Consider the following 25,116-nt stretch of genomic DNA (forward strand, 5'->3'; position numbering starts at 1 on the left):
ATGAATGATCTTAGCTAGATCTCCTGGATAACTTGCTGCAGCTTCTACTTCAGCACTTGCTGTTTCGCCTTGTACTTTTACGTTATGGAGGCAGCTTTTCTCCTTAAATCTCATTAACCAACATCTGCTAGCTTCACACTTTCCTTCTGCAGCTTCCTTACTCTCTCTCAGTCTTCACAGAATTGAAGAGAGTTAGGGCTTTTCTCTGGGTTAAGCTTTTGCTTAAAGCATAGCTATGGCTGGTTTGATCTTCGATCCAGACCACTCAAATTTTCTCCATATCAGCAATAAGGCTGTTTCACTTTCTTACCATTTGCATGTTCTGGAGCAGCACTTTTAATTTCCTTCAAGGACTTTTCTTTTGCATTCACACCTTGGCTAACTCTTTGGCACAAGAGGTTTAGCTTTCAGCCCATCTTGGCTTTCCACATGCCTTCCTCACTCAGCTTAGTCATGTGTAGCTTTTGATTAAGAGTGAGAGACATGGAACTTTTCCTTCCATTTGAGCACTTACAGGCCATTGTAGGGTTATTAGTTGACCTAATTTCAATATTGTTGTGTCTTTAGGAATAGGGAGGCCCAAGGAGAGGAAGTCAAATGGGAAAACAGCTAGTTGGTGGAGCAGTCATAGCACATACAGCACTTATCAATTAAGTTCACCATCTTGTATGGCATGGTTTGTGGTACCTCAAAACAATGACAATAGTAACATCAAAGATCACTGATCATAGATCATCAGAATAAATATAATATAATGAAAAAATTTGAGATATTGTGAGAATTATCAAAATGTGACACAGAGACACAAAGTGAGCAAATACTGTTAGAAAAAGAGTTGTTCATTGCAGTATTGCCACAGATCTTCAATTTGTAAAAATCACAAGGTCTGTGAGCTGCAATGAAATGAGGTATGCCTGTATTGGAAGAGTTCTTCATATATTCTTATAGTTCCTTATCAGATATATCATTTAAAGTATTTTCTCCTGTTCTGTGGATTTTCTTTTCACTTTCTTGATGCTATTCCTTGTAGCAGAAATGTTTTTAATTTTGATGTAGTCCAATTTATTTGTTTTTTCTTTCGGTGTTTGGGCTTTTGGTGTCATATCTGACAAATAATTGCCTAGTCCTGGGTCATGAATATCTACACTTACATTTTCTTGTGAGTGTTTTGTAGTTCAGCTCTTATATTTAGATGTAGGTACCATTTTGAATTACTTTTTACATATGATATGAGGTAGTAGTCCAACTTCGTACTTTTTCAGATGGTTCAGTTTAATGTCCAGCTGTTCCAGTGCCACTTATGAATACACTGTTCTTTTCTCATTGAATTGTCTTGGCACTCTGTCAGAATCATTTGGCCATAGATATAAGAGTTATATCTTTATTGTGGACTTTTGGTTCTGCTTCATTGATCTATATCTCTGTTTTTATGCTAGTACCACACTGTGTTCACACTGTGTTTTGTAGCTTGGTAGTAATTTTTGAAATTGGGAAGTGTGAGTTTTTCAACTTTGTTCATCTTTTTCAAGGTTGCACAAATCTTGCACTTCTTTTATTCTTTTTGATGCTATTATAAATGTAATTTAAAACAAAATTTCAGCGTTTGGATTGTTCATTGCTCATGTACAGAAATAGAATTGATTTTTGTATTACTTGTATCCTGTAATCTGGTTGAACTCATTTATTAATTCTAATAGTTATGTGTGCTTGTGTCTGTGTATGTATGGATTCCTCAGGATTTTGTCTATACAAGATCATGTCATCTCAAATAGAAATAGTCATACTTCTTTTCTAATCTGGTTGCTTTTATTTATTTATTTTTCCCTGCTTAATTGTTCTGGCTAGAACCTTCAGTACAATGTTAAATCAAGGTGGCAAAAGCAGATATCCTTGTCATGTTCCTGATTTTGGGGGGAAAGCATTCAATACTTACCAATTTAAGTATGATATTAGGTGGGGTTTTTTTTTTTTTTTTTTTTTTTTTTGTAGATGCCCTTTATCACATTGAGGAAGTGTCCTTCTATTATTGGTTTCTTGACTGTCTTATTATGTAAATGTGTTGTTAGTGTTTGTAAAATGTTTTTTGTGTGTCAGTAGAGACGTTCTTATGACTTTTGTTCTTTACTCTGTTAATATGGTGTACTGATTGATTTTTTTTTTTTTTTTTTTTTTTTTGGACATTAAACCAACTTTCTGCACCATGGATCATATTGTGTTTCATGAGAAGTACTTTTTGGGCACCAATTGCTTACCAAGCCTGTGGGAGTACATGCATGACTAAGATATTGAGACCATTCACTGTAATTGAGAGACACAAAAACACACAGGTTTAAAGTTGAAAACACAGGAATATGATAAAGACAGCATCTTGTGTTGATGTGTGAGAAATAGTTACCAAATGAACTGTACAATGACCTTATTTTCAGGCCACTCAGTGATTGTAGGGTTGACATATTAGTACTCTTTTTGTCTTCAGAGATGTCCTTTCCCTTCTCCAGGTCTCAGATTCACCATATGTATACGGGAAAGTTGAACTTAGTAGTCTGTAAGTGTCCCTCTAGTTATATTATGTTGTAAAATTACTTGCCTTTTGTGGGGCTTCCTTCATTTAGGTCCTTCTGAAGAGTTTGCTGTTTTGATAAGTTCTGAGTGGCTAGGTATTAGGTGACATTTTCTGTTTTGGTTCTGAGTGGAAGAAAGACGCTTTGCTTTTTTTTTTTTTTTAGTTGGCCTTAATCATACTCCCATTTCAGAGAGATTATTTCTTTTTATATTATTCCACATTCTAGTGAAAGGGAATAATCTGTGAGAGGGCCATTTCCTTTAGCAGCACAAACTCCATGAGGAGGAACGGCCACTGGAGAGGGAGTTGGGACCATGTGTTTCAGGCTCAGCTGTACATTTAATTCACTGTTAAAATTGGGCACATGAACTCATTCTATTCTTGTTTTAGTTGCCTCATCTGTCAAATTGAAAAAAGAATACCACTATTATTACATAATCTCTGAGGGCTGTTATGGGACTGAATGATATTGTAGATGCATATAAAACTGTGTATACACATTAGTTATTTGCAAAAGGTAGACTTGCAAATAATATAGCAAAAATAATGTAAATAAAAAACGAATGTAAATAATGTAGCAAATAATGCAGATATAAGTAATAATGCAAATGTAAATAATAATGCAAATAATAGTAAAATGTTACAAATAATATAGAAAATGTAGCTAAAAGATAGGTACATTTTAAATGCCTGCTTTTGATGGCACTTTGGATAGGTGCTTTAACCTTATTTCTCCAACAATTTATAATAAAAACTTTATCCCTATTTGTTAGCTGAGGAAATTCCAGTTCAAAAAGGTTAAATAACCAGGTCAAGGTGGCAGAGTCAGGAATTAAAACTAGATCTAATTCTAGAGTCCATATTCTATTTTATTTTGCTGCTGTTGTCTCATTACTGTTGGTGTTCAGTTTGGTGAGTCTGTAAGATGGTATCTTTAAGACTTCTCCATTGAGAAGTTACTCTTTTCTCCTTCATAGTTAATAAACATTTTGTAAAGAGGTACTATGAAACTGTAAATACCCTTTTCTGTGCCAGACTTTCAATATATTTAATTATTTGTGTCTGCATGGACTCATGCCTTCCTATTTTATTCAGTTAGGTAATATGCTATTGCTATTATTATTTATTTTGATTCTCCAGTTCTCCCTGATTTGGCCAGTAGGAGCCCCATTCAAGTTGGCTTCCCTCTGCTTTTCACATATCCTGGCCATTCTTTCACCACTCCTTTGCTTTCTGGCCCAGAAAGATATTCTAGGCTCATCTTGTGCTCTCTCTGCCCCAGACCTGGAAGAAGCCATTTCACCAATGCATGGATGCCCTTCTCGCCTTGCTTGGGCTCTGATTCTCCTTACCAGCCTGCTTCTCGTCCACCCCTCTCCCCACTGTAGACCCTCCTCACCCTGCTTGGGCTCTGATCACTATGTTGTGCTACCCTTATCATCGTTTAACTGGGCTATTATAAAATATTAGCTTCCTAACGGTCTTACTGCTTCTAATTTTCCCTACCTTTCACACTTCTGCTGGAGTGATCTTTCTAAAATATAGGTCAGGGGTGCCTGGATGGTTCAGTCGTTAAGCATCTGCCTTCGGCTTGGGCCATGATTCCAGGGTCCTGGGATCAAGCCCTGCATCGGTCTCCCTGCTTGGCGGGAAATAAAATATAGGTCAAATCATGCCACTGTTCTGCTTAAAAAATTATAATAGTTTTCCTTGCTTGTAGAATACATTTCAGGTTCCTTAGACTGGCATTCAAGACCCTCTAGAATCTCACCCAAATGTGCCTTTCCTGCCTTGTTTCTTATTAATTCCTCTTTGTACCCTGCACCCAAACCATGGTCAATGGCCATTCCTTAGATGTGCCCCTATGCATGTACTCTTCCAAGTCTTTGCCTTTGCCTTCTCCTCTACCTGGCTTAGCCAGCTCATTTCTTTGCTCTGTGATAAAATTCCTTGGTGTGTTTTTATGTCTGGTGTAGGTTATCAGAGTCTGATTACAGTACAGTGAAGAGGACATCCGTAAAGGGAGGAGGTCACCTGGTGAAGCCCCACTGACCTCCATAGTCAAAATCAATCCTTTTTTTCCTATTTCTGATCAAGTCTTACTTCATTCTTCCTGTTTTCATGATTCACTCTTATCTGTTGCCCCTGATTCTTTGGCTGTTCCTTGAATGCCCCAACACATGGCATTGCATCTTGTAGGTTCTCAGGAAAGGCCGATAGAACTTGTTGAGGGGATGTTGTTTTCATCTGAAGTCTTTTTACAGGCCCTGCTGAGGTCGAAGAGGCTCTGACTGATAAAAGCATTTAGGCCGTGGTACTGCTGGGTCAGATGCCTGCTCTATGCCAGAGTTCTTTCTGAGAAAACTAAATATTCACACTCCTCTCCTTTTTTGGTGAATTCCAAATATATCCTTTACAAAAATTTCTCTACACTCTAATCCCAGATAAAAGAATTGGTGGCTACATGTATGTAAGTGTTTGAGACTGCAAGTAATGGCAGCTACATGACTCTACCAAAATAAAAAACCTTCCCCAGACTGTATGAAGGACAGTGTAATGACAACATGTGTCTCCTGACAGCCTGTCTACCACTCAGTCTGTCTTTGGAAAGGCATTTAGTCTGAAGTGTCAGAAAAGGAAGGTTTTAAACTTTCTCAGTGACTTACTAATCTGTATTGTTCAGGTGGTGGAAGGGAGAAAAGAAGTATCACAAGTTAGGTTCCTTGTGGGATAGTGGCGAGGCAGGAAGAAAAGGATAGGGTACTGTATTTTCATAGGCTTCACTGTCAAGCCCACTTACTCCAGCTTTCATCACATATTGGTCCTTTCTTGTTCTTTTTCTTTTTCCCCCCAAGATTTTATTTATTTGAGAGAGAGAGAGTGAGAGACAGAGAATGAACAGGAGCAGGGGGAGGGGCAGAGGGAGAGAACAGACTCCCACTGAGCAGGGAGCGGGACTCAGGACTCAATCCCCAGGACTCTTGGATCCTGACCTGAACTGAAGGCAGCCGCTTAACTGACTGAGCCACCCAGGTGTCCCAGTCCTCTCTTGTTCTACTTATTCCCTCCTCTAGGCCTTTGTCCGGGCTTTTCTAAGTTTGAACTGATTTCAAAGCCTAGACTCTTTGCCATGTTTTATAATCATAACAATGAATGGTTAAAAAAAGATTGTTCACTTTTGCCTTTCCTGTCAGATTTTTAGGCTAGTTAAAAAAATTTCAAAATTGAGTTTGAAACATTTTCTAACATACATGTTCAATTTTTAGCTCATCCTACTGAGGCAGGACACAGGGATTGCAGCCAAGCTTACCTAAAAGGCTAACTCTTAGTTTGATTTGGCCAGAGAGACAATGGAATGCTCTTAACTCTAGATTATCACTGTTCCATCTGCCTAGTGGTAACCAAAATTAAAGGAGAATAAGAGTTTAGTTTTATAATGTTGAAGAAGCATCATGGGAAGTTCTTTAGGATGTGACAGAACTGACTTATAATTCCAGCTGTAATATTTACTAGATTTGCAGTCTTTGGCAATTTAAGTTCTCTGTGCCTTATTTTTCTCATATGTAAAAGGATAATAAAGACTCTTTTTTTTAAGAGCTAGTAAGATAAATATTATTCTTATAGGGCAGATTCTGACTTTGACTTTGTAACTAACAGTGGGAGTCATCACCCTAAATGTTGTCTCTGGCTCAGTATATCATTTCACACATCTCAAGCCACTTTGACATCATCTTATGTAATCTTTACAGTATGTTCAGAGAGGGAAAGACAGTAGATTGTTCTCCCTTGAAAAATGAGGGTACTATTGCTTAGAGAAGTGGCTTGTTCAAGGATCAGGACTTAAGTCTTAGTTTAGGACTCTCTTTGTACACTGACCAGTCCTAGTAGAGGACAATATGGTAAAAATTGTCCTGAACTGAAGGTCAGGAATATCCTGATTATAGTTTTTGCTAAGAGAATTTGGGAAAATCCTCTCAGTTTCTGTTTTAAAACAAGTATGCTAACTATTCTGCCTAACTCACTTTGATTCACTTATTCAGTAGTTCCCGAGCATTTACTAACGCTGTACACTGTGCTGGGCCTGGTGCCTTCCCTCAAGCTGCTCCCACTTCATTATGGAGAATAGATCATCTGTATAAGTGAGAAGAGCCATAGTGTGTGTGTGTGTGTGTGTGTGTGTGTGTGTGTGTGTGTGTGTGTGTGTGTGTTTGTGTGTGTGAGAGAGAGAGAGAGAGAGAGAGAGATATGGGGGGGTGGGGTGGCTCTGATGGTGTAGTGGTCCAGGAGAGATGGCCTGGGACTGGGCTTTGCTTGTAAGGGAGGAGAAGTCTCGTAGGATTTTATGTAAGAATTAATTGGACAATGGGTATGATGGTGCTTTGTTGATTATAATGAACTGCATAAATGTTAGAGACTCATATTTTATAGGAGGTGCTTCTTTTCTAATACCTTACTGATCTAGTGCAACACCACAGCTTAATTAATGTGAGAAGGAAGATTTTAGTGGCAAGAAAGGTTGAGAACTCATAAAAAAATAAGCTGTGTCTAAAGTGTTTTGAGTCTACGAGTTCTTAAAATGGGGATATGCTTATTAAAATGTCTTCTGCTTTTTAACACAATGCACCTTCAAACTGCTTTTGGGTTTATAAAGAATTTATTTATAATAATCTTTTTTAAAAAGCCACTTGTGTGGCTGTAGTTTTAAATATTTAAGAGTTATATTTAACAAGCATGTATCCTGGGGTATAAATGGGATCAGAGTAAGAGAGCACTTGTGTGGCTACACCAAAAGATACGTATGCTTTTATTTTTTAGATTTGTTTTGATTCAGTAGATATAATTGTTAAGAACTGTCTACATGGGAGGCTTTGACTGGGTACTGAGGAAACAGAAATGAATGAAACATTCTCTAACCAAAGGGACTTCTGGCTGGAGATAAAAGATTCCTGCGGTAAATTTTCATGAGGTGTTCTAAGATCCTAAAGGAGGAGGACCTACTCAAGCCTTTGGGCAGGACCACAGCAGAGATGGCAAGTTAGAGATAATACCTGAAGATTAAAAGTTTACCAGGAAACAAAGGGGGATCATGAGAGATAAGACTGTTCCAATCAGGGGTAGCAGCATGAACAAAGGCAAGGAGGCTTAGAGTAGTACGTGGTACCTACAGCAATCAACAAATGAGATAAATTCCTTAGAATTCAAAGTTGGTTTGTTAGAACTGATGACTTGTGTTGTCCTTTACTGGGAGAGATGGTAAGAGTATTTCGTTTGTTAGGATTAGTGGCAATATGTAAGGCTGGAGTATTTTTTTAATTTATATTTTTGCTCTATCATTTTTAAAAAATTAGGGTATAATGACATAGAACTTTAAATTAGTTTCAGGTGTACAACATAATGAGTCCATATTTATATACGTTGTAAAATGTTCACCACTGTAAGTCTAGTTTAACATCTGTCACCATACATACATAAAACTTTTTTTTTTCTTTTTTTTCTTGCCATGAGGACTTTTAAGACTTACTCTCTTGGCAACTTTCAGATATGCAATACACTATTATTAACTATAACCAGCATATTGTACATTATATCCCCAGGACTGATTTATTTTATAGATGGAAGTTTGTGCCTTTTGACTCCCTTTATCTGTATCACCAATTCCCCCCATCCCCAACCTGGCAACCACCAATCTGTTCTATGTATCTATGAGCTGCTTCTTTTTCTTCTTCTTCTTTCTCTCTCTTTTTTTTTTTTTTAAGATTCCACATATAAATGAGATCATATGTATTTGTCTTTCTCTGTCTGACATTTCATTTAGCATAGTGACCTTGACGTCCATCTGTGTTGTTGCAAAAGGCAAAGTTTCATACTTTTTTATGGCTAAATAGTATTCTGTTGTGTGTATACATCACATTTTCTTTATCCATTCATTTATCAGTGGACACTTAGATTGCTTCCATATCTTAGACTATTGTAAATAATGCTTCACTGAATATGGGGGGGCACATATCTTTTCAAATGAATGTTTTTACCTTCTTCAGATAAATACCAGAAGTGGAATTGCTCAATGATATAGTAGTTCTATATTCAGTTTTTTGAAGAACGGTCATACTGTTTTCCATAGTGGCTATACCAACTTACATGCCTACCAACAGTACACAAGGGTTCCCTTTTTTCTATATCCCCAGCATCACTTGTTATTTTTTTTTGTCTTTCTGATAACAGTCATTCTAATAGTTGTGAGGTGATATCTCATTATGATTTTGATTTGCATTTCCCTCATGATTGGTGATGATAGGCTGTATTTTTAAAAAATAATTTATATATGGGAAAAAAGTATAAGCAACAGATAGCTGAAATGAATAGGTTTCTTTTGTTTTTACTATAAAGCATTTTGTGTTCTCCAATTTATGAGTCTTTTGGGGGGCAAAGATGCTATCCCCTAAAGGAGACAAAAATGTATCTTAGATAGTTGTTACTGCCCTGATTCTGGAACACAGGCAGTGACGTAGTATTCACCAACACCACATTTGGATTTAGGACTTAGTGACATGAGAGAGAAAGTAATGGGGAGCTCCCTTTCTGCTTTTGGCAGCAGAGGCAGTAGCAGAGGCAGCCTGCATGTTTGAGTCTCTGATGCTCAAAGTGGTATTTGATGCTCATGGCTTTCAGACTGAGGTTGAATTCTTGCCCTGTCAGAAGTGGTGGTGATACCCATTCTAGCGTCTAATGATCAGAAGTAATGGCAATCATTTCCTCATTGAACTGGGTCATCTGTATGTTGTGCTTTGTGTTGGACTCAATGTAGAGGTGATAGAAAACGTAGAGTCAAAGATGATTCAAATTTTTGGCTAAGTAACTGAAAGAGTTGAATTGCCATTTACTGAGAGGGGAGCAACTGAAGAAGGAACAAATTTTGGACCTGTGAAGTCTGTCAGTGTCTGTAAAGTGTTTTCTGTTGGATTTAAGAATGCGTTGCTGCTGCTGCTGCTGCTTCCTCTTTTTTTAAAAAAATGCTTTGCTTCTTGAAAGTAAGAAGTTAAGTTTCTGCATGTTTGCATCCCTCTTGACTAGCTCTGTGTCTGGCATGTAGAATATATTCAGTAAATAGTGAATGAATGATGAGATTATTTGCTGTTTCCTTGAATGACTAGACTATTTATTCTTTGCTACACAGAGTGCATCCTTTTTCCTCCTTTGTGATTTTTGTGATTTTTTGCTTTTGTGATTCTTTTGTGATTCTCTTAAGGGAACTCTCTACCCTTATCCTCAGTCTCAATACCTCTCTGTATAAAAATTCTACTTCTTCAATACCCAGCCCCAATACTGCCCTCTCTACAAAACTTCCCCCATCTCTGCAGACGTGATTAATGTCTCCCTTCTCTGTACTTTTTTTTTTTGGCCTTGTTTGAACTTCAAGTACATTTTGATTTATTTGCTTTGCAACCGCTGCTGAATAGGTTTTGCCCCCTTCTCCATTTCCATCCCTCCATTGCTTATGTCGTTTCTTGCAATACTTTTGTAAGCTACTATTGTTATTTATTTATTTTATACTTCACCTCATTTCATAGTCATTAATAGGCAACTGGCCCTGCCATCTGATTACAAGAAAGAATGGTGTGTTAGATGACTACTTTATACACAATGTCATCATTATTGACTGACTTCCTCTTACATTTAACTGAGGTTAGGGGAAAATTGTAATTCTCATAAAATGTATTATTCTTAAAAATTATTTGCAGTTTCAAAATAATAAAATAAAAACAATCTTTTTCAAATCCTATGGGCACTGTAATTACTATACGTAAGCCATTAAGTTGAAAGCTAGAATGTCTTAGCCTTTGTATTCTTAGCCTTTGTATAGTGTTACCAGGGGTTGCAAACTCTTAAGCCTATATAAGCCAGCTGAGTAACCTAAAAGGGCCTGGTCAGGCCTAAGGTGACTATACAGACAAAACATCACTGGTCAGGGTCCATGGCTTAGAAGGATAATTTGTGAATTATTTATTTTGTAAACCAAAGGACTATATAAATGCAAGGAATAATCGTACTTAAAACAAGTTAACTGCTAACTTGTGTAAAGTTGGGCAAGTTACTTTATATCTCTAAGATTTATTTTCTTTCTTTGAATAGACAAGGTTTTTTTAAAAAACATTTTATTTATAATATTTGAGAGAAGAGAGAGATAGTGAGAGAGAGCATGAGTGAGGAGAAGGTCAGAGGGAGAAGCAGACTCCCTGTGGAGCTGGGAGCCCGATGCGGGACTCGATCCCGGGACTCCAGGATCATGACCTGAGCTGAAGGCAGACGCTTAACCAACTGAGCCACCCAGGAGCCCTGAATAGACAAGTTTTTTAAAGAAGATTTTATTTATTTATTTGAGAGAGAGAGAGAGAGACAGAGCACAAGTAGGCAGAGCAGCAGGCAGAGGGAGAAGCAGGCTCCCTGCTGAGCAGGGAGCTTGATGTGGGGCTTGATCCCAGGACCTGGAATCATGACCTGAGCCGAAGGCAGACACTTAACTGACTGAGCCACCCAGGCACCCCTGAATATACGTTTTTTTCTCTGAAGTCCCTTCTCCCTCATTTGATTTTGCTTTTTCATTTCTTTAGCTAATAGTTTCTTCTTTGATTATAAGTTGGATTGGTTATTAGCCCTCAGTAATAAATCTTCCTTGATTTTTAGCCCTTAGTAAAAAATAGAATGCTGGCTTCTCACCAGTATGCCTCATTTTCATGAGTCTTGTGTTTTATCAGAGGGAGCCGAGGTTTGCCAGGCTTCCTGTAGTAGCACCCACCATTGAAAGGGGCTCTCTAGGACTGAGGCAGCTAGTCAGCTTTCTATAACCAAATCAGCATCTGGTTTTGAGAAAACTAAAATTGAGAATAGACAATGCTTGAACTTGATCTTTCCTGTTGAAGACACCAGTGGTCCTGCCTTATATTGTATGTTAATGTTTTATTGTTTCTTCTACCTTCTTTATTTTGTTTATTCAATTTTCTAGTGTGGGACTTTTAGTTTTATATATGCTGGCCTCCATTGTTAGTGGTGATTAGTGGAGACAGACCATTTCTAGGTTGTCTTTAATCCCTGAAGCCTAATGTGTGCAAGGGTACATGGTAGATGTTTGATAATTGTTTCAAGAGATAGCATACTTTTTGGATTTGTAGGCGATACAGACTGGAAGGGAAAACTATACTAGATGGCAGAGAGAGAGTGAGCAGGAGAGCTTGCAAAGATGGGTTGAAGCCAACAAGATGAAATTTAAGGAGGATGACAGAGAAGTTCTACATTTTAAGTTTCAAAGAAATGGCAACAGATGAGCAGGCTGGAGGAGACCTCGCATGATGCTATTCTTACAAAAATGGTGATGTGGGCTGCCTAAGCTCAATGCCAACCAAAGACATTGCAGTGGCAAGAAACTAATGCAACTTCAGACTGAATTACTGGAAGTAAGCAGAGTTAGAGAAGGCGATAGTCCAACTATGTTCTGACAGGGACAGACTGCATTTAGAGTGTCATGTTCCCCATAGGGTACCAAGTAGTAAGAGGGTCATGGCAAACATGACCATGTTTAGTGAAAGGTGCCCCCGGTCACCACTATGCAAAGTAGAGTCTGAATTGTTCTCAATCTACAATGAGGTAAACATAAAAATTGAGAGTGTTTAGAAACTTTTATAGCAATTTGACAGAGTAATATTGTGTCTAATGAATCTAGTAAAAAAGAAAATGAACCTTATCTTGTATGTCCTTTATTTTGCTTGATACTTTTATTTTTTATTTTAATACATTTTATTTTTAGAGCAATTTTAGGCTTAGAGAAAAATTAACCAGAGAGTGCAGAGCTCTCACTCTCTCTCCTCCTCCCCTTGCATTTTGCCAATTATCAACATCTTGCATTAGTGCGGTACAATTGATGAACCAGTATTGAAACAGTATTACTAACTGAAGTCCATAGTTTATATTAGGGTTCACTTCTTGTGTTGTACAGTTCCGTGGGTTTTGACAAATACACAATGTTATATATCCACCATTATAGTATTATATGGAATAATTTCATTGCCTTTAAATGCCTTAAAAATGCCCTCTGTTCCACCTCTTCATTACCCCACCCTACTTCTGAACCTGTTGCAACCACAGATATTTTTGCTGCTTCTATAGTTTTGCATTTTCCAGAATATCATACTTTTCAAACTAGCTTTTTACTTGGTATTTTTCCACTTAGGGTTTTTCTGTATCTTTTTGTGGTTTGGTGGTTCTTTTCTTTTTATTGCCGAATAACTGGCCATTGTATGGGTATTTGTTTACTCATTTATCTATTGAAGGATATTTTGGTTGTTTATATATTTTGGCAATTATAAATAAGGCTGTAATAAATGTTTATGGGTAGGATTTTGCATGGACATAAATTTTCAGTGTGCTTGGATAAATACCTAGGAATGCAATTGCTGGATTATATGGTAAGCCTATATTTGACTTTATAAGAAATTGCCAAACTGTCTCCCAAAGCAGCTGTACCATTTTGCATTCCCATCAGCAGTGAATGAGAATTCTTGTTGCTGCATATACTCACTCACATTTGGTGTTTTCAGTGTTTTGGATTTTAGCCATGTTAATAGGTATGTAGTTGTACTTCATTATTGTCCCTAACGACATATGGTGTTGATTATCCCTTCATATTCTCTATATCTTATTTGGTGAGGTGTCTGTTCAGATCTCTTATCTATTTTTTTATTGGGTTGTTTGTTTTCTTGCTGTTGAGATTTAAGAGTTCTTTGTACATTTTAGATACAAGTTCTTTTTTTCTTTGTTTGCTTTGAATTCTTATTTAAATTCTAGTTAGTTAACACATAGTGTAATACTGGTTTCAGAAGTATAATTTAGTGATTCATCTCTTACAGATAACACCCAGGGCTCATCATAACAAGTGCCCTCTTTAAAACCCATCACCCATTTAGCCCATCCTCTACCCATCTCCCTCTATCAACCCTCAGGTTGTTCTCTATAGTTAGGAGTCTTTGGTGTTTTGCTTCCCTCTCTCTCTCTTTTTTTCCCCTTCTCATATGTTCATTTATTTGTTTTGTTTCTTAAATTCCACATATGAATGGAATCATATGGTATATGTCTTTCTCTGACTTAATTTGCTAAGCATAACATACTCTAGCTCCATCCACATCAGGCAAAGGGCAAGATTTCATTCTTTTTGATGGTTGAGGAATAGTCCATCATGCACACACACGTACACACAGAGATATACAAACCACATCTTCTTAAACCATTCATTAGTTGATAGACATTTGGGCTCTTACCGTAGTTTGGCTATTGTTGATAATGCTGCTATTATCGGGGTGAATGTGTCCCTTCAAATTTGTATTTTTGAATCCTTTGGGTTAAAAACCTAGTAGTACAGTTGCTGGGACAGAGGGTAATTCTATTTTTAACTTTTTGAGGAACCTCCCTACTATTTTCCAGACTGGCTTCACCAGTTTGCATTCCCACCAGCAGTGTAAGAGGGTTCTCCTTTTTCTGCATCCTTGCCAACATCTGTTGTTTGAGTACAAGTTCTTTATCAGATATGTGTTTTGCCAATATTTTCTCAAGTCTATGACTTGTCTCTTCATTCTCTTAATGGTATCTTTTGCAGAACAGAAGTTGTACATTTTAATAAAGTTCAATTTACCAACTTGTTCTTTTATGGGTCATGATTTTGCTGTTGGATCTGAAAAGTCATAACCAAACTAAGGTCATCTAGATCTCCCATGTTAGCTTCTATACGTTTTATAGTTTCTCAGTTTACATTTATGTCTGTGATACATCTTGAGTTAATTTTTGTGTAAAGTGAAAAGTCTGTGTCCAGACCAATTTTTTTTGCATGTCTAGTTATTCTGGCACCATTTATTGAAAAGACTCTTCTTTCTTCATTGAATTTACTTTGGTCTTTGTCAAAGATCAGTTGACTATATTTGTGGAGGTCTATTTCAGACTCTCTATTCTGTTTCAATGACCTATTTGTCTTTTCTTTTGCCAATACCATACTGCCTTGCTAACTGTAGCTTTATAATAGGTCTTGAAGTCAGGTAATGTTAGTCCTTTATATAGATGGATATCTATGTAGCTTTAGTTACATCCATGAAGATATTTTGCCTATGACATATTTCAGACCAACTGAATCAAAATCTGTGCTAGAACTTTAGTATATATTTTTAAAGTTTCCCAGGTAATTTTGATACAAAGGGAGAGTTGAAAATCATCATACTGAAATTGTAAACTCCTTGAAGGTATGGTCTTGTTCACTGATGTGTCTGTCCCTGGTAGCTTATACTAGATGCTTCAGTAGTTAGTGAATGACCAGGTGACTAATAGAACTGGGAGTATCTATCCTGGAGAAGAGGAAAAAGTTCAGGTGCTTGATAGATTACCATAACATATATCTTAAAGCCTTTAATATTTGTCTTGAAGGACGTTTTTTTTTTTTTTTTTAAGATTTTATTTATTTATTTGACAGACAGAGATCACAAGTAGGCAGAGAGGCAGGCAGAGAGAGAGGAAGGGAAGCAGGCTCCCTGCTGAGCAGAGATCCCGATTCGGGACTCGATCCCAGGACCCTGAGATCATGACCTGAGCCGAAGGCAGCGGCTTAACCCACTGAGCCACCCAGGCGCCCCATTGAAGGACGTTTTTTGATCGCTCCAGGAGGCAGATGAAAGTTTACAGAGAGGCTGGCTGAATGTTAGGAAGCATTGCCCAACAGTGTTATTTCCAAGTGAGCTCTCTGTCTTTATGTGTATTTCAGCAGAATGTGGAAAACCATCTCTAAGGGGTGGGGGATGCTGCATGGGGTGGAAAGTTGGTTAAGATCAGGTGCTATGATTATTGATGATTACTTTGAAAAACAATGGCCAAGGCTTCTGCCTTTCATCCATGCTGTGTAAGTTGAGAGAAGGGTGTGGGGTCAAAAGAACATCTTAAAACTACTTTGAAGCTGAGTTCTCATAGTGCAGCTGGTCCCACACTCTGTGTTACTGACCGTGTCTCTCTAGAATATGGATGTCTTTGAGAAATTCCCTCCTTCCTCCACTAAATTTGGGACTTCTTATAATTGGACTAGCATGGGTACTCAGAGTCTGGAAAAGGCAAAAGATACTTAACAGAAGAGTTCTTTCCATCCTCATTGGAGTTCTTCCCCTACACCCTTCTGCAGTTAAATGATTTGGGCACATAGAATGGAGATGTAGCTATCTGGCAGGGAAATGGATAAAAGCCAAAAAATTTCTCTCTAGCAGCTGGGACGGGGTATGGCAGTTTTATATAAAGATGACTAACATGGCAGAGAGAAATAAAGCATAGATTTAGGAGTCGGATCAAAGTTGGGACAACTTGGCCATTTTCCAGCTGTGTGGTCTTGGGAAAGTCACTGTCCTCCTTCACAGATTACATTCTGTCTTTCACTGAGTTCTTGCTGCTGCTGCTTCTGAGCTGTATCTTTAGAATATGCTTGTTTTGTTTCAGCTTATCTTCTAATAATTAGTCTAAATCATTATCTTTTGCCTGGAGTTCCGTAAGAATCTACTAACTTGTTTTCTTGTTTTCCACCATTCTCCCCTTTATTCTCCATTCAGCAGTTGGCGATCCTGTTAAAGATGTAAATTAGGTCTTGTCATTATGCTTAAAATCTTCCAAAGGCTTTCGATTGTTAAAACCTAAAACAAAACCCCAACTCCTAGCTCTGACCTGGAAGTTACCTTGCATAATCTAACTCCTGTCATATGTCTCAACAGCAGGGTGTAGAGGGGAAGTTGATGGGGCGGTATTATTTCTTAGGGAACATTTGGATATGTATGAAGGTGGTTTTTTTTGTTAAATTGTTGAGGGGGCACTAGTGGGATTTAGGGGGTTTGGGCCAGGGTTAATGAATGTCCTGTAATGTGTTGTTCAGCTCTGGACTCATTACAATGCCTAATGCACAGTACGTGATTAAGAAATACTTATCGTGGGGCACCTGGGTGGCTCAGTGGGTTGGGCCGCTGCCTTAGGCTCAGGTCATGATCTCAGGGTCCTGGGATCGAGTCCTGCATCGGGCTCTCTGCTCAGCAGGGAGCCTGCTTCCCTCTCTCTCTCTGCCTGCCTCTCTGTCTACTTGTGGTCTCTGTCTGTCAAATAAATAAATAAAATCTTAAAAAAAAAAAAAAAGAAATACTTATCGTATGAAACCACATTCTTCCTGGACCTCAGTTTTAACATGTGATTTGGTAGAGAGCCTACTTCATAAGGTTGTGGTGAGATAGACGTAACATTTCGTAAAGCACCTGGTACACAATATCACTTAGTAAATGGTAGCTGCCCTGCTGAGACTTCTTTGCTTAGAAGCAATGTAACTGCCCACCTTGAGTCTTCCCTAGGACATCAGACACCTTTGTTGGTGGGGTAGAGGGGTGCGTACATCTTTTTACCAGAAGGCTAATCTGATCAAATCCTGGGTTTGACCAGAGTTGCCCCGGAGTCCAGACACAGCTGCAGAAACCAAGGCACAGAGGGGGTCTGGTTCTCTTCCTAGACTCTGGGGCTCACCCAGGACTCTGACAGGCCCTGGAAAGTCTGTGAGACTTTACCTTCTGCTGGAACCTAGGCGGGGAGGATAGCTGAGAGGGTGGGAAGGTAGTAGTCTCCCCGCCCGCAGAGCTTCTGGGAAAGGAGAAGCGCGCGGTTTCCTCCCACCTCCTTCCCTCCCTTCTTCCTCCGCCCCTTCAGCTTCGCCAACCCCAAGCTGCGCCTTTGCTGCGCCCTGCGAGGGCGGGAGCGTGCTGCACCGGGAGCGGGAGCTCGGGCGGCTGAGCTGCTGGGAGCCCGGCCCCAGACGAGTAGAGCGGCGCGGGTGGAGCCAGCCCGTTGTGCGGCTAGCTGGGCGGGAGAGGTGCGGCTCTGCGACAAAAACAGTCGCCAGAGATGCCGGGGCCAGCTCCCCCCACCAGGTAATACTGGCCCACTCTGGGGCGCGCCTAGCTGGGCGCTGCTGGGGAGGGGGAGGGGTCTCCGTCGGCTTCCGGGGAGTGGTGCCTCACAGTCTGGCGGATTTAGGGTCTTGCCTTAAAGAGACCCTAAGCAAGAGAAGGGGCTGAGGGCTGAGCCCTCAGATGAGCTGGCCTTCTAGGCCAGCACCTGGAAGCAGAGCTCTGGCTAGGGAAGGTTGTGAAGGAGAAGCTGGTTTGGGGGTGAACTGCTGTGTCTCAGGAACCGTTCTCCTTTGCTAACACCGTTGTGCTTGGTGGTTACTGTGATGCTTTCCACTCTGTTTGGCTTAGCTGCGGGCCTGCTGGGACCATGGGGGGTTTTCTCTTGGGTTTGGGGGAGGGGCATTATATTATAAGTGACCTGTTAAGAGGTGGAGTAAACCAGGACATTGGAGACCTAAGGAAGGGTAGGTATGGTTCAGTCAGCCTCTGTGCGCCTCAGTTTCCTTATTTGTGTGGTGAAGAGCTTGACCTTCTGTAAACTGCGTTTTGGAAAGGTGAGCTGGTTAAAGCCCTAGAATGAGCTGCAGAGATGTCCCCCTCAACAATGTGAATTTGAGAAGAAGGGGAATTTGAGAAGAAGACCTTTGTATCCTCTCCAGCCAGCCTTTTGGATGCCATCTTGCTGGTCTGCTGAGGACCCAGATGCTTAATGGACAAGGCAGAGGTTGAAAATGCTGATTGTTTTGGTGTTGAGTATAGTTACGTTGGGTGTAGGGAGGTGGGGTTGGAAAGAAACAGGTCAAGGCATGTTAATGGTTTTTCTCTGAACTGGCCAGTGATTTGATACATGGATGTAAAACTGTTTTAAACTAGGCTGTCTTGGGGTGCCTGGGTGGCTCAGTGGGTTAAAGCCTCTGCCTTCGGCTCAAGTCATGATCCTAGGGTCCCGGGATGAGCCCCACATCAGGCTCTCTGCTCAGTGGGGAGCCTGCTTCCCTTCTTCTCTCTCTGCCTCCCTCTCCGCCTACTTGTGATCTCTCTCTGTCAAATAAATAAGTAAAATCTTTAAACTAGACTATCTTCATTGGAGCCCCCTCCTTACTCAGCCTAGTTAATGATAGACCTTGGGGGCTGTGTAATGTCTTACTATAATTCTTTCCTTGATCATCTGGGACCAAGAAACATGTTAGGCCTGATACTAACCTACCTTGATTATTTTGATCTCCTTCCTCCCCCGAGTTTTTCTGTGATTCTGTCTCTGTCCCCCCCCCATTTTTCTTTCTACTTCCTACTCCTGATCATTTTTCCTTCTCCCTTACCCATCTTTTCTCCCACCCTCCACTTTCTTCCTTTTTCCTACTCTCTTCATACTTCCCTTTCTTATTCTTTCCCTTCCATAGCTAGTTTTTCTTTCCCTCTCTTGGGTCCTTCTCTTCTTGGTTAGGCTTTCTTCTCTTTTCCTTTTAGAATTGTTGGTTAAGGGTTGCCTGGCTGGCTCAGTAGGTGGAGCATGGGACTCGTGATCTTGGCATTGCATGTTTGAGGCCTGTGTTAGGTGTAGAGATTACTTACAAATAAAATCTTAAAAAAGAAATGCAGGAAATAAAATTGTTGGTTAAGCTTTCTCATTATTAATAGGTTCATAGGGACCTTTGTTGTGGTGTTTGTGAGGTCCAAACACTGTGTTTCCTCCCTAACTCCCTTACGTTTAGCTTTCATCTACAAATTCTGTCTTCCCCAAGTGCCAGTCTCTTTCCTTACTTCCTCTGTGTCTTGCTTTGGGCCTGCCAATAAGCAATCTTTCTTCCAGGATTTGACCCCCTCTTCCTTTGCAGAGGGGAGGAGGCAGCGGTAGGCAGTAGGGAGTAAGCAAGATGAGAAGTGGAGAGCTTGAAGACTAGAGTGGGAGAAGAGCACAGTGTCCAGTGGGGCTGGGCAGAGGCCCAGACTGTCTTTTGTGACAAGTGACTGGGAACAAAAGCTCTATGGCAGCTTTGAGGCATTGCTTACCTGGAGGAAAAGAGGTGACTTGTGAGCCTATGAAAGAAGAGGAGATAGTAGAGATGGGGTAGAGGGAGAGAAGGTGGAGTCCTGAGGGAGAAGAACAGTGATCTTTTGAAGAAGAGGGTGGACTGGGCAAGATAGGTATTATTTGGGTAGAGGTAGGTGTGGTGGGAAAGACTACAGTCTGGAAAAGAGGACCATATAGGTTAATTTCTTTACCTCTGAAGGCTGGCTTTTTGGACTGTTTTGTTTCTATTCAACTAACTTTACTTGAGTAGCGTTCTCAAAGTGGGAGAATGAGAGGGGAAACAGAGATAACACAAGGTTGCTATTTTCCTGGCACTCACTGTCTACACTGTAATGTGGAATGCACATGTATACAAAGAGCTTTGAATATGACATCTGTCATCATCACACATTCTCTGGATCACCTGTTCTGTGTTAGTTATGGTGCCAGGTGCTGGGGATACAAAGATGGAAACTGGACTCAGTTGCTACCCTCTGTTGTGAGTCAAGGAGTACAGACATCTGTAACCTCATGTGTTAATGTATATGTGATAGAAGCACAAGGGGCTATGATAACACAGGGGGAAACTTTAATCAGCAAGTCAGTGGCTGAGCTGGTGCCTAAATTCAGGTCTTCTCTAAAGGTGGTATCTGTTCTCTCTCTTTTTTTTTTTTTAAAGATTTTATTTATTTATTTGACAGAGATCACAAGTAGGCAGAGAGGGGGAAGCAGGCTCCCCGCCGAGCAGAGAGCCCGATTTGCGGCTCGATCCCAGGACCCTGAGATCATGACCTGAGCCGAAGGCAGAGGCTTTAACCCACTGAGCCACCCAGGCGCCCCGGTATCTGTTCTCTTCTGACCCTGTGAATGCATATAGTATATATAGAGATTTTTTCTTACATTTTTCGTCCACATGTGGGGCTGGACTCAAGGTATTACTGAGATGAAAAAGAAGCAGTTCCATGTGATGGGTCACTGTGCCATGGCCAAACACTCATTACCTTGAAAGGGAAACTGATTTGGTCCCTGTTAATTTCTCCTGGCTCTAGGTCACTTGGGTGAGTTTCCTCTATAAGTCATTTACTCTCTTCCTCCTTTTCCACACCCCTCTATTTTCTTAAATTCAATTTCGGGTAGGCTAAAATCCAGATGGAGCTAGGCTAGACATTTCACTTCCACTGGCCTCTGTAAAACAGGGATTTAACACCTCATAGGGTTGATGAAGAACAAATGAAATAATGAATGTGTGAAACTAATTTGTAAACTGTGAAGTGTTCTACAGATGTTACTGTGGTTGTTCCTGAATGCATTTTCAGCCGTGAAAATGCTCAGATGCTGTAGCATAAAAGAAATGCCTAGGGGGTGCCTGGGTGGTTCAGTTGGTTAAGTGGTTGCTTTCTGCTCAGGTCATGATCTCAGGGTCCTGGGATCAAGCTCTGCACTGGACTCCCTGCTCAGTGGGAAGTCTGCTTCTCCCTCTGCATCTCCACCTTGCTCTTGTTCACTCACTCTGTCTCAGATAAATAAAAATTTTTAAAAAAATCTTAAAAAAAAAAAAAAGGGAAATACCTAGGGTTACTCACTGACTGGTTTAAAACTGAGCCTCAATTCTTTTTTTTTTTTTAATATTTTATTTATTTATTTGACAGACAGAGATCACAAGTAGGCAGAGAGGAGGAAGCAGGCTCCCCGTTGAGCAGAGAGCCCAATGTGGGGCTCCATCCCAGGACCCTGTGATCATGACCTGAGCCGAAGGCAGAGGCTTTAACCTACTGAGCCACCCAGGTGCCCCTGAGCCTCAATTCTTAATAACGAAGGAAAAGGAGGGAGTTAGAACAAGGATGATTTAGAGACTGGTAATTGAATCCCATGTTAAAAACTGAGTTCAAGAGATATAATGATTTCTTTTAGGTCAAACAAATAGTAGGTGGCAAGTATAAAAGATATTATTTTTGGTGGCACCTTGTGATACAGGGTGGGAAAAAAGGAAGAAGAAAAGGAAGGAGGGGGAGGGATTTAAAAGCATACTGACTTCAGTTCAGATTTTGTTTCCTTAACCTACTAGCTCCTTGGTTTTTTATCTTTCTAAACTTCATATATAAAATAGAATATATTTACACCTACTTTGAAGAGTTATTTTAAAGCTTAAAAATAATTATATAAAAATTTATCTAGTAGGCACTTAATAGCTATTTTTGCAAAAATAAACTCTTAAATTGTCTTCTAAAGATAGTCTTCCTTGACTCCTAGGCTATTAAGGGACCCTCTTTGGGATTCATGAAACACTCGTTTTCTTCCTCTCACCACTCACAGTTGCACTTACTGTGTCATACCGTCATTGTGGTTTATGGATCACCTATCCCATTAGTATGTGACTTTTTGAGGCTAGAGACAGGGTCTAGTAAATCTTGGTGTGTCCTCTTGCTGAGCCCCCTTTCGTTGCTAGGTATAGACTGGTAAACACAAAGAACTTAGTTGCTTCTTTGTGAAGCTTACTGTTTATTGCTGGAGATGTATAATAAATAAGCAAAAATATTTCATGATAGATGCTGTGAAAACCAAGAGTTTCATTTGTTCATTGTAGGTTTAGGTACTTAGAAGAAATGCAGGCAGAATTGTCTAACAGGTTATTAGTCTGAAAGAACTTTTGGGCTAAAGGTAAAAACTTGGGTACTGTGAACATATAGGTAATAAGTAAATAGGAATGGATGAAATTATCTAGACAAGAGTGTAGCGTATGAGGAAAGGAGGTTCTTAGCCTTGGACATGTCAAGGATAGCTAGGAAGAGTCTGCAAAGGAGATAGGAATACACAGAAAGATAAAAGGAAAGCCAGGTGAATGCTGCAGAGATATTAGGTAAGGTGAGGACAGAATAGTAACCATTTGATTTGGCAACATGGAGATGGTTGGTTGTCTTGACAAGACTACTTTTGGTGAAATAGAGGGTGTTACTTAGTGAACCAAAGGGGAGGAAGTGGAGATAGTGTAAATAGACAATTCTGAAAAACTTTGCTATGAAGGGAAACAAAGAAATGTGTTTTGAGGAATATGTTGGTGTCAAGGAAGGGGTGTATGTGTATGTGTGTCTTTGAATAGGAGACACTATAGCATGTTTATATTCACTCAGTATTTACAGATCAGGCCAAAAATTTAGAGATCATCTTCATTTTTTTTCCTTTACACTGTACATCCAGTCTCTAAATAAGCCATTTGGTTCCACCTTCAAAATACCTACCTTTGCTGTACTACAGTATACCTACTGCAGTCCTGTCAAGCTACCACCAGTTCCCACCTCAATTAATGTAATAATTTCTTAATGGTCTCTTCATTTTTCCTTTGCTTCCCTGCAGTCTGTTCTCTGTAGCAGATTGGGCCATTTAAAACATAAATCAGATCACTACTCAAAATTCTTCAGTGTCTTCCCATGCTTGATACAAGATCCAAATTACTGTTGCCTGTAAAGTCCTATATAGTCTGACCTCTGGCTGCACCTCTAATTTAATTTTTCTGCCATGTTTCTCCTTGTTCACTAAACTTTGGTCTTGTCCTTTTTGCTACTCTACATGCCCCCAAATATTCTCATCTTGGACATTTGTACTTACTGCTCCCTCTGCTTAAAATGCTTCCACATGTTACGTTGATTAGTTGTCTCATTTCATTCAGGTCTTAAGTGTCTTTTCCTTAAAGAAGCCTGTCCTGGTCATCTTGTCTTATATATCACCCATCCCTAGCCTCCCCCCACCCAGAGTCACATGCACTACTCTTTATTTTCATTATGGTCTTGACATTATATATTTGCTTACTTCTTTTTCTGCTTCTCTTACTAGTCCATAAAACCCACGAACACAGGGACATTGTCTTATTCAGCTAGATTAGTACTGGTACATTGTAGGTGCTCAATAAATACATATTGAATGACTGAATAAAATTAAGAGAGAGAGATGGAGAGGGAGTGAGAGAGATTGATTGATAGTTTGGTTGATTAGTATAGCTAAAAGAGATCATTCCAGGTGAGAGGGAGTGCAAGTTGAGGGAGAAGAAGGAATGGCTTTTGATGGGAGTAGGAATACCTCCTTCATTGTAAATGGGTGGTACAGGGGCAGGGAGGCATATGGATTTGCAAGTGGGAAGATGGAGTTCTCCTGCAAGGATTTCTGTTTTCTTACAGAAGGTGAGTTCATCAGTGAAGGTAAAGGGATGAGTGGGAAGCCTAATTGAATCCCCATTTGAGGCAAGGTAATCTTTTGCAGAAAGGTATTCATAATTTTCAAGTGAAAGCAGTCAATTAGGTAACATTCTTTAGGATATTCAGCTGCTTCAGTACAGAGACAGTTGGGGGAGAGTGGGAGTTCGACTATCCCAAAGCTGGGATTTTGCCAGTTGCATTTTGTAAAGGGAGCGAAGACAAGGCGGTTGATTGTTTTGTGTGTGTGTGTGTTGTTGTCGTTGTTTTTATTTATCAGATTTGTTTAGATTGATCAAATTTGTTTAAAGTATACATGTACAGTGACAGCCCGTTACAAACTTATTGTCTTACACATTTTACTGAGAATCAGTTATCCATTGCTTGTAATTAATATCTTAAGTCTTAGTTCATTGGCCTCTACCCCAGCATTAATAGGCTCCTGTGGTAATATGACTGTGATAGCATTGTGAACTTTCAGCACATTGTAGTGTATCTATTGGAGAGCAAATTCTAATTCCCCTAACATTTTTTTTTTATTGTGGTGAAATATGCATAACATAAAACTTACCATCTTAACTATTTAAGTGTGTGGGTTAGTGGCATTAAATACATTATTAAATTAGTATGCAACCATTAGCACCATTCATCTTATAAGTCTTCATCTTGTAAAACTGAAATTCTGTGCCTATTAAACAATAACTCCCTATTCTCCCTTCCTACCAGCCCCTGGCAGCCACCATTTTACTTTTTGTCTTTATGATTTTGACTACTCTAAGTACCTCATATTAGTGAAATCATATGGTATTTGTCTTTTTGTGATTGGTTTATTTCACTGAGAATAATGTTCTCAGGGTTCATTCATGTTGTAGCATATTACAAAATTTCTGTCTTTTTCTGAATAATATTTGATTGTATGTGTATATTATATTTTGCTGATCTATTCATCTGTTAAAGAATACTTGTATCGCTTCCACATTTTAGCTGTTGTGAATAATGCTGTTATGGGCATCGGTGTGCAAATATATATTTGAGACCCTGTTTTGAATATTTTTGTGTATATGTATCCAGAAGTGGAATTGCTGCATTTTATGGTAATTCTATTTTTAATTTTTTGACAAACTGCTATAATGTTTCCCACAGTGGCTGCACCAACTTACATTCCCGCCAGTAATGTGCAGGGTTCCAATTTCTCCACATCCTCACCAACACTTTTTGGTTTCTCTTTTTTTGATAGTTGCCATTCTAATGGGGCAGGGTGTTATCTTATTGTAGTTTTGACTTGCATTTCCCTAATGATTAGTGATTATAAGCACATCTGATTAGTAATTATAAGCACATTAGAACTTCTTTTCATGTGCTTATTGGCCATTCGTGCCTCTTCTCTGAAGAAATATCTCTTCAAGTCCT

General features: G+C 39.5%; 1 protein-coding gene and 1 pseudogene across 4 annotated transcripts in view; one reads left to right on the forward strand and one right to left on the reverse strand.

Moving 5' to 3' along the window:
• LOC125079705 (40S ribosomal protein S10-like) overlaps positions 1 to 21,861 on the reverse strand; it is a 44,387-nt pseudogene extending 22,526 nt beyond the window's left edge.
• The window catches only part of PAK1 (p21 (RAC1) activated kinase 1), a 155,838-nt gene that overhangs the window by 47,193 nt on the left and 83,529 nt on the right, over positions 1 to 25,116 (forward strand). For 2 of the 4 annotated variants that reach the window (XM_047693910.1, XM_047693912.1), the window contains exon 1: positions 17,331 to 17,529. The exons of the other annotated variants lie outside the window; for them this stretch is intronic. The gene's annotated coding sequence lies outside the window, so the exon portion shown is untranslated. Of the gene's footprint in view, positions 1 to 17,330; positions 17,530 to 25,116 lie in introns of those variants that run through there. 4 annotated transcript variants of the gene reach the window in all.

Source organism: Lutra lutra, chromosome 10, assembly GCF_902655055.1.
Source record: "Lutra lutra chromosome 10, mLutLut1.2, whole genome shotgun sequence".
In the NCBI taxonomy this organism is placed as follows: Eukaryota; Metazoa; Chordata; class Mammalia; order Carnivora; family Mustelidae; genus Lutra; species Lutra lutra.